This window comes from Passer domesticus, chromosome 3 (assembly GCF_036417665.1).
Source record: "Passer domesticus isolate bPasDom1 chromosome 3, bPasDom1.hap1, whole genome shotgun sequence".
In the NCBI taxonomy this organism is placed as follows: Eukaryota; Metazoa; Chordata; class Aves; order Passeriformes; family Passeridae; genus Passer; species Passer domesticus.
The window spans coordinates 56,542,650-56,552,603 of NC_087476.1; the positions used below are offsets into that span (position 1 = coordinate 56,542,650).

The window sequence follows — 9,954 nt, forward strand, 5'->3', positions numbered from 1 at the left end:
CTTGGTTCAGATAATGTTGAAAATATCCATTAACAAATAACATTAGTGCCGAGATACATACCATAATGGATTATGTCCAATTGTATTCTTGATCAAACATGGAGACATCTGATGATGCTGGAAAAATATAATTAGCAAATTTGATTTTAATATATCATAAACAAAATTAACATATGGAAAATTATTCAGATAATACTGTAGGAATCTAAAGAGAATTCTTATTTTATTACAATGTCGTATGTCAGACATTGCCTTGAAAAGAAAGGAAGGTAAAACTAATTAGAGCATTTCCAGTAAAAAGCACTTTTCGTTACAAAGTTCCATATGTCAAAACTGAAGCTATTCATAGAAGGCAGTTGGTTTTAGAAAGTCCCAGGATAATTTAAATTTGAAATTGTCAAAATACCTCTTTTTGGTTCTTTAAAGCAAGTCTTCTTTTCTGACATAAGATGTTTGGTTGTTTGGTTTTTTTTTTGTTGTTTTGGTTTTTTTTTTTTTCTGCAGCAACTTTTATTACTGTATCATGAAAAAGTTTAAAAAATAAAAGTCAATTATCAGGAAAAAAAGAAGTAATATTTTGACTAAAACAGTCTTTTTTATTATTATAACATCACACAGAATTTCTTTTCCTTTTGTCCTGAGTGAGCTTTGAAATCTCAAAAATTCCTATAGATCTGCTTTGCATTCAGCTGTTGTACAGATGTCAGCATTTCATTATCTCAGCATACTGTATCATTGGTTTTAGTTAAGAGTGGTGAGACAATGTCCGTGTTGTGAAACCTATCCAAACTTAAAAATTCTTTATTTGAGGGCATATTTTTTAGCATTTCTTTTCAGACAGATGTGAGTTTAAAATGGTTAACATTTTGCCCTTTTTGTTCTGACTAGACCTTTTTACTTTACAAACACAGTCATTATGTGATGCTAGGCCTTTCTCTATCATCCAGCAATAGACAGTTGATCCACCAGTGTGTATTTCATGTGCAAATCCTTTGATTTTCTGTTATACAATGACGTTGCTGGTTCCATGATTTTTTTAGATGTCATTCCTTTGATCTTAAATAAATTAATTTGGAACCACAAGTAATTGACTGATTTTCCTACAAAAAAAAGCATTTAATTTATTACTTTTTGACCTCTTCTCTCTCACATGCTAAGAAGAATGTTAAAATTCATATCACGTTTAGCAGAATAGCAAATCCCGGCTTCTCTACTTCTCACTGCTTAACTGGACGTTTTTAGTTCAGACTAACATGTTGCCATGGCCAAAAAGAAACTGCCTCTTCAGTAACAGCTCTGAAATCAGTGCAGGAACTACATGATGAAAGCAAAACTTTGACCTTCACACAGATCCTTATCATGAACCAAACCTAAGCATAAAAGCACAGTGCACAACTGAGACTTGAATCAGAGGCAGCCATCTGCTGTATCAGCTTCAGTTTTGCAGGATTTTGTCATGAGCAGGAGAGCTGTCTGTTTCCAAAGTGACTGAGACTTTTGGTCAAGAGTGAGGGAACACCTGTGCTGTGTAGAGGCAAGACACATCCATGGCCAGGGTTCCTGGCTGGCAGGTGCCTGGAGGCCCTGAACCATCACTTTATCCAGTGCTACATCTTGGCTTTGAGCTTCATGAGTGGTGGCTGTTCTGCATTTGTTTTACTCAAAGCTTGACAAAGCAATCTCCTGGTATGCCATGCAGACCTATCCAAAGTGACTGCGAGGAAGGCTTGTGACTCTTTCGCCAGCTGCAGATGGAAAGGTCCTCACAATTATAAGAGAACCAAATGGCTGGTGCCTCTGGGCCAGTGGCACAGTGAAACTCTTGACAATAGTAAAGTAACTCATTCTTTATCTGTTTGTCAGCTAATTACTGCTGGCAGGACAGTCACTGAATCTGTGCAGGCACCGTGTCACTCGTTTTGGTGTGTGGCAAGACTCAGAGCAGATGGACATGCGGAGCCAGGATTCATTACCATACTGATGCATATCTATCACTAATTAACGAGCAAGGGTCTTATGCATGTTCAACAGGACACTTAAGAGGTCACACTGCCCCACTATAATGCTTTCAAGGCAGACTCTGATCCTCTTAGGCATCTAGCAAGGAAAGGAACAATAGCTTCAAATCATCAAAGAACCAGTTAGGATCACCTTGTCAGTTGCTGACAGATTCTGATGATTTCTACACTTACCTGAATTAATCTAACTTTGACTTGGGCCAAGGTCTCCATGTCTGTGACCCATATAGGAAACCTCGGACTTTATATCGAAGTAAGCAAATTGACAAAGTTTCCTGCAGGATCTGGGCAGGCTTGAGTCGGGGCTACATAGGAAATACTCCCCTATACTAAATAACCTTTCAAATCTCCCTGCAAGGCTCTTCTGAGGGAGAGAAATGCTCTCTTGGCACTGTGAGAGCTGATGAGAACTATTAGCAAAATCAGTTAGTGGTGACCTTCATGTCTTCTGAGTGTGGACGGACAAGTGAAGGGCAGGGAGGACATGGGATGAGGTGCAATTGTGGGGGATGTTCATGTCCAAGTTAATGTAGGTGTTCAGACTCTGGCAGCCAGCACACAGGATAAACCAAAACCCAGTCAGTTCCTATCTTGCTTCACTTTTCTGAGAAATAAACTAGAAATAAGTCAGCTACAACCCATATATTGTGCAGCATGTGCAAAAAGGAAATTGAAGTTGCTTAACCTGTCATTAAAAGAACAACTATCCACTTTATTATCTGATAGCCTGTAGAGGGACCCTGAAGTGTCCTGAATACCACCTGGACTCCTAATTCACCATATTCTTAACTTAATTTCTCAGAAAAGGAATGGCTGTCTCTAAAAGACTCATATTTTCAGTCTAATGTTTCCTAGAGAGGGGCACCAAACAGCCTCCTTCAGACTGCATGCATCCAGTCTGTGGCTAAAAACATTCTAATGCCTTCCTCATCTTCACAATTGCTGCTTTTAATATTCCCTGTCTGACCAGCTGGGAAATCAGGCAAAAAATAAAATCAAAATACATTGATATTTACCTTATTGGAACATCTTAATGGTATGGAACTACACACAAACAAGAACACACAGTCACAAAGGCATCTTCATGACAGAGTTAAAGACAACAGTAATTTAGCAGCTCAGTCAGCAGCAACACATTAGCAGCCAAATCCAAAGGCAGATGTGTCTTCAGCTTTGTAGCTTTAGTGTATACCGTGGCTCACCTCCAGCCAGCCACCCTGCCATTACAGGAGATGAGATTTTGCACCCTTACACTCAGCACAGATGTCTCTCTTACACAGGTTTTGCCATGCCCTTGAGGTTATGTTAAATATGAGAAAATTGTATCAACCATGTAGCATAACAGGCAGCGTAGCATGTTAGAGGCTCAGCATGCACATCCGTGACCAAGACTGTCCATTTGAAACGTTGAAGCAGAGACAGTGAATTCTGATTGGAAGTCATCATCCACCTTCTAGCCCTGAATTTTGGCACAGCTGGTCTGGCCTTTTCTCAGTACTGCCTCCTCTGAGATACAGAGTCAAGAGGTAAGAATGTTTGGTGTATTTGGGGTTAAAGCTGTATGACCTTCTAGCATTAGACAGTGCTCACTGTTAAAAGGTGAAATGTTATCACACCAGCCTCAGCACCATGCATGCAAATTTTGGATCAATTAAAGCCAGATCAACTCTGAAATTAAAAAGGAGTTTTCCACCTGATATAGATCTAGATGTGAGGAAAAGCAGAAACCATAGATCACAAAAGCAATAGCAGAAAATATCAGCGTCTCTTCAGGCTTCATCCAGAACAGATATTATGTTATGCTGTGTTATATTTAATAGAATCCAAAATCTATCTGTGACTGGGTGATATGTGCTGAAGTTTGACTGCTTCCTGTCATTATGCATAGAGATTACACTTAGTGATGATAAATACTGAGCCATAAACCTCCTCAGAGTTCAGAAGAGATTTCTTGTTTTCAGAATGTTCTTCTGATGATACAACAATGTGACTCGGGACTTATTAAGTACAGCTGTTTCTTTTAATCTAGTGTACTTAGCTTCAATGTCAATTTTAGGCACTCCCCCTGGAGCTACATGAAAAATAAAGTTCTTCATCATTGCTCAGCTTTATGGAAATTCAATGCAAGCAGTCGTGAGCTGAACGTTGAGAAGGTCACACTTACAAGAGTGAATGAAGGAGCTTAGTGAGAATGACTGCTCAGAGCACTGAGCAGCACAGCCAAAATTAAGTGTAGGTGTGCTCAGAGTGCTCGCTGCTCTGTGGTGTCCGCTGGCCTGATACCAACAAACCAACACACCAACCAACCATCCCCTTATCTCCAGGATCCCCTCCCCTCACCACTGCTGAGCTTTTGAAAGGTTTGGGGCAGGGTTACCTTTTCTGAGGGATCTTTGGTTGCAATTTTAAAAAATCCTATTTTCAGTGTTTATGTCATGATGAATTATTTTGTCAGGAAAGAACTTCATGCCTCTCTTCCTTCTATTTTATGTTATCTATATTTAACACCAAGTGAAATAAAAAAGTACAGATTAAAAAAAAAAGCTTGTTTGTATTTTATTGCATTTTCTTTTTGGCTTTCTACACCATAAGTTTAATTTTTCCACTGTTGTTTGAAAAGTTGCCTAATGATAACAAGTGAAACAGGATATTGCAGTGCTGCAGTAATTGATTCATTTCAAATGAATACTTTTGTGATGGAATGTTTTTCAAATAAATCCTTTTTCATTCTGCCAGCCTCACTATTCAATTTGTAGACCTTGAAATTAAATAGATGTATAGTGTTCTATCAGTCCTGAGTGACTTCTGAAGAATTAGGATTACTTATATTTTTTAAAATTTTATTTCACAACTCTTTAAGGAATATTTTGGGAACTGTTAAGTGCCAGTAATTTATTACAAGAAAGAGCTGTTGAAGAGTGAGCAGAGGTATCATTTATCTCTTCTAGCCTACAGCAGAATTGCTGTATTACTATACTGTAAACATACTGAGATAATTGCTAATGGTAAGTGACAGAATACTCAACAGTTTGCCTATGGACAGGCTCACTCTGGGTATCACTGACACTGAGGGGTTCTCATGTACCACAGAGAAATCAAAGAAATTATTGTTTCTTTATGGTCTTACAACATAAAGTTGAGTTTTTATATAAACTGTAAATGTAGTAAAGGTCTTAGATAGTATTTAAGGTGTTCAGTTCACAGGGTTTGTTGGGGGGGGGGGGGGGGGTTTGGTCCTTATGGCTTTGTATTTGAGCTAATAGAGATGTAAATTGCTACTGTTCTGCTCTCATTGTGTTTCAGATACTAGCTACTAAAACCAAGCAATTATGCAGCTTGTATTTGTGAGGTGATTGGCAAAAGTGCTGCAAAAGCTGGGGCAGTATAGGCTGGGAGTCCCAGCATGTTTACAAGGCACATGTCTTTGTAAAAATTATGTCATGTATTTTCTAGTTATATTCCATAAATATTTATTCTATAGATCTGCTAACTTACTACAAACAATATATCAGCCTGACACTCCTCATTCTTTTTTGCTGGCACATAAAATTTCTACAGTTCCTATATATTTTGGCAATCACAGGGATGATATTGAAAAACAGGGGAAAGTATCTTTTCATATGCACACTGCTTTAAGCCAGGAAACTTGCCATCTAATATTAGACATTTGATTTCATACTTGACACAGATTAGTAGTGCCTTAGTCCTAGCATCTCTAGACCCATATTTGTCCATTAAATATCTTTGAATCTTTTGCAATGCAAACTAGCTGGATGATAGTTTCCCAGGCATACAGAATTGCTCATTATGTCAGAATCAGTGTCTGTTTTGTGCTTTTGGATCTGGCAGCAAATGGACGTGCAACTCCCATTTGTGCTGGATGAGTCTTCCTCGAACGAAGAGAAGAAAATGGAAGGAGTTTTTTTTTTTTCTTACTTCCTTTAGTCTTTATTTTTGTTGTCATTAAATAGTAGCTTCTACCACCAGATAATAACATGGAAATGCAGGTAATTAAATCAAAGGATTGTAAAATATTCAGTGCTGAAAAGAAAGCTGCCACAAAATCCATTTGCACAGCATATGGAAAGAAAACAAAAAAGTACAACTGGAGGAATTAATAAAACTTGACCACTGGAATCTCTGAGAAGACTCTTGAGAAGTGGGTGCACATGGACCTCATGAGGCTCAACAAAGCCAAGTAAGGGCCCTGAAAAGGGATCAGGACAACCTCCAGTATCAGCACAGGTGAGGGGTGAAGAGATGAGAGCGGCCCTGATGAAAAGGATTAGAGGTACTGGTAGTTGAAAAGCTATATATGAACTGGCAATGTGCACTTGCAGTCCAGAAGGGCAGCCCTGTCCTGGGCTGTTTTGAAATCAGCATGGCCAGCAGTGTGAGGAAGGGGATTCTGCACCTCTGCTCCACAATGGTGAGACTCCACACGGAGTGCTCTGTACAGCACTGGAGCCACCAATATAAGAAGAACACAGATTTGTTGAAGCCAGACCAAAGGAGGGCCCTGAAGATCACTGGGGGATGGAGTAGCTCTCCTTTGAGGAAAGGAGAGAGATGAGTTTGTTCAGCCTGGAGAGGAGAAGGCTCGAACAAGACCTCATTGTGTCCTTCTGGTACCTAAAGAGAGCCTACAAGAAGGCTTGAGAGGGACTTTTCACAAGGACAAGGACATGTGAAGAGCTAGGGGAAATGGCTTTAAACTCCAAGATAGTAAGTTTAGGTTAGAGAGTAGGAACAAATTTTTCACTAGGAGAGGGCAGTGGTACACTGGAACATGTTGCCCAGAGAAGATGTGGATGACTCACCCCTGGTTCAAAGCCAGACTGGATGGGGCATGGAACAACCTGATCCAGCTGAAGATGTCCCTGCACATTGCAGGGGGGTAACTTACCTGGAACTAGGTAACCTTTAAAAGTCTCTACCAACCCAAGGTGTTCTATGATTCAAGATGCCATGGAAATTCTCTAGGATCAGATGTACTGAACAAAGTAAAGTTCTTAAGTTACGGTTTAGCCCTAAATGCATAGGATTTTTAAAATTATGATAATATTATTCAACATGATTAATTTAATTTGAAACAGAACCCATTCATAAGCACTGTGAAGTGAGAGCTGCTGGATGTGATTTGATAAGCTGGAGCTCAGTGATTTTTGTGTTTCTTTTCATCTGCTCAGACGTTCACCCTGGGTGTGCAGGATAGATTCAAGCCAGATTGCACAGATAACAGTGGGCAGCCAGGAGATCTGCCTCAGTGCACACCTGCAACTGCCGACTCTGTGCCAAAGCTGCAGGCATGTTCAGCAGATGGCTGGGAGCTTCTAGGCACCACAGAACACATGGAGCCATTGTCCACATCTAGACACAGGCAAGCAAGAGAGATTTTTCTCTCTCTCTCACACACACACACACACAGTCTATTTGGCGAAATAAAATGCACTTAAAAAAAAATCCAACCCAAATTTGATAGAAAAAATAGGACACTGACACAAGAAATGAAGCTACCACAGGAGTTTATATCAAAGGTTACCCCTAAATAGCCCCAAGGTACATTAATATTTTCAAATTTGTATTCATAGTCCTCTAAAAGTCTTATTGCTTCTTTTTCTTCTTTAGCTTCAGACCATCACATGACTGTGAAATATTTTGTTTGACTTGGGAGGGAAGTACACTCTTCTGCTCTTCTATGCTAGAATACGTTAAAGGCTTTTCTGCCTACTAATGAGAGACAGAGAGGATGAGCTTTCACTGAGAACTTTTCTTTGAAGTTGAAAATCTTTGGTAGAGCCTCTCATTTCTAAGGACACTATAATCATCTTGATGGGAGAAAAAAAAAAGAATTCTGGCTCTGTACAGATCTTCCTCCCACTCTCCCCCTCATTTTCTTTCTCCCTTTCCTTCATGCACACGCACACGTCCACACACACACACACACACACAATCTCTCTCTGTGGGGTACAGAAACAGCAACCTACAATGCATGTATTTTTTTAACTGCACATTTACATCTACACAGGTATGGATATTTTGTTTAAAATGGCTTTTACCTGTAGGACATGCATACCAACACTCACACACCATACTTTAAGGACTTTACTTTTATCCTTTTCAGTACACTTTTATGGTTTTGACCTTTATTTTCTGTACACATCCACACATCCTGTCAAATCTTTTGCAAATGAATTTTATAGACGCAAATATTTGCTCTGAAGGAATCTGGAATTATAAACACCCACACTCAAGGAGACTTCACTTTAAACATGAATACTTTGCTATGGAAATACTTGCATTCTTCACTTAGGGAATAAAATCTACATCCTGTGTGACCACTTCCAACCAGACAGCACAGCTTCAGTTACAATTATGCAGCATAATTCCCTGCAATAGAAGGATAGTGACAATAATCAATTCAAATGCCTTTGGATAAATAATTTTAAAGTAAATGCATATTGCTGGAGAATGTTCAGCAAGCAGAAAAAAAAGCCCAGTAGCCTAATATGTTATTTCTTGGGAATAGTTCTTTCTGCCCTTAGGCTGATATATTCTTTGGGAACACGTTAATGCAGTTCCTATAATTAGCGAGTACTTCACAATCACCTTCTAGAGAATTAAATCTCTCTGTGACACTCCTGTGCGCTTTGAAGGCGTCGAAGCATACATGGTTCTTGTATCAGCAGAAGAAAGGTTGCAGGGCAGAACCGGGGGAGGGGGCTTTAGAACGTTGCCAGGAGGCATCAACAGGAGAGATGACATCTCTCCTCTTGGAGAAATACTAGTGAATGCAGGTCTCACTGAAGCCGCTGGGCATTCTGACAGCTGCTCCCGCAGCAATCCAGCTCGGGGAATGGCTTCATTTGCATTGTGCAGGGGTGGGGGAGAGGTAAATCAGAGTCAGGTGCTCCTTTCCTCACCTGGATAAGGAGGTCACACGTGGGCTGGGTCCCTGGGGAGCAGCTGGCAGCTCTCTCCCAGCCATTTCCCTTGTGCCCTTCGGCCACTCCTGTTCTGCCCCCTCACCCCTCTCCTGCTCACACCCCGGGGCTATGATGTCTACAGGCAAAATGTGTTCCTTCAAGTGAGATTAACTGCCTGCGATAGCATGGAAATACCACCGTGTGGTTTTTAACTCTTTGAGTGTCCTGGGACAAACTCTGTCATGGGAGCTCCTGCTCTGGCTGCCACTGCATCTTCTGTTGGATTGGCATGCAAGAGATGTAAAAGTCACGTCTGAATATCAAGCTGATATACTGTCATGCTTGGTAATTATTCTGTCAAGTGTCTTATGGGAGGCAAGAGCAGAAACAGCTGTGGAAAAGCAGGCAAGGACTGTTGTTCTTGCAAATATCGTGAGCTTGTTGTTCAGTAATTGCAGAGCTGTAGAAAGGACCAGAGTTGATATGACATATTTCATTTTGAGTGTAAAACTGGCCTGGTGAAGGAAATGACTAGAAAAAAAATGTGCAAAAATTTTATTTCTGATACTGTTTGCCAGGTATCTGAGAACTTAAAAAGAATAGAGTAAAAAAAAAAATCCCAAAACTCTTAATGTCTTTTTTTTTTTTTTTTTACTCTGTAAACTTGAATTTAATAAGAGGGGGTTGCACATTTACATAATGCATTAGTTGATTGCAGATCCATCCCTGGACCCCACGGATCCCTGTACCTCCTCATGTCAGTAAGCACACCTAAAAAATTCCCTATTTCTCATTTTGAACCAGAGAAGGCTTTTATGACATGTAATGTTAAAATGTATTTAGCTAAAATAATTTTTCAGAGGTGATCTACAGGATTAGAATTTAGACTGCTTGGGAGTATTCTGTATGATTTAGACAGTGATAATGCTCTATGTCTCAAAAAAAAGAAAACAGAGCAAAAAATTTGTAACTAAATGTCTCTGTGGTAATCTGATTAGACCTTCTCTTTA

General features: G+C 39.8%; 1 long non-coding RNA gene across 1 annotated transcript; it reads right to left on the reverse strand.

Moving 5' to 3' along the window:
- Nucleotides 1-7,470: 7,470 nt before the first annotated feature.
- LOC135298105 (uncharacterized) lies at nucleotides 7,471-8,904 on the reverse strand. The gene is made up of 2 exons (XR_010360079.1): nucleotides 8,628-8,904; nucleotides 7,471-8,408 (listed from the first exon to the last, which is right to left on the reverse strand). It is a non-coding gene; the product is annotated as an uncharacterized LOC135298105 (long non-coding RNA).
- Between the last annotated feature and the right edge of the window lie 1,050 nt (nucleotides 8,905-9,954).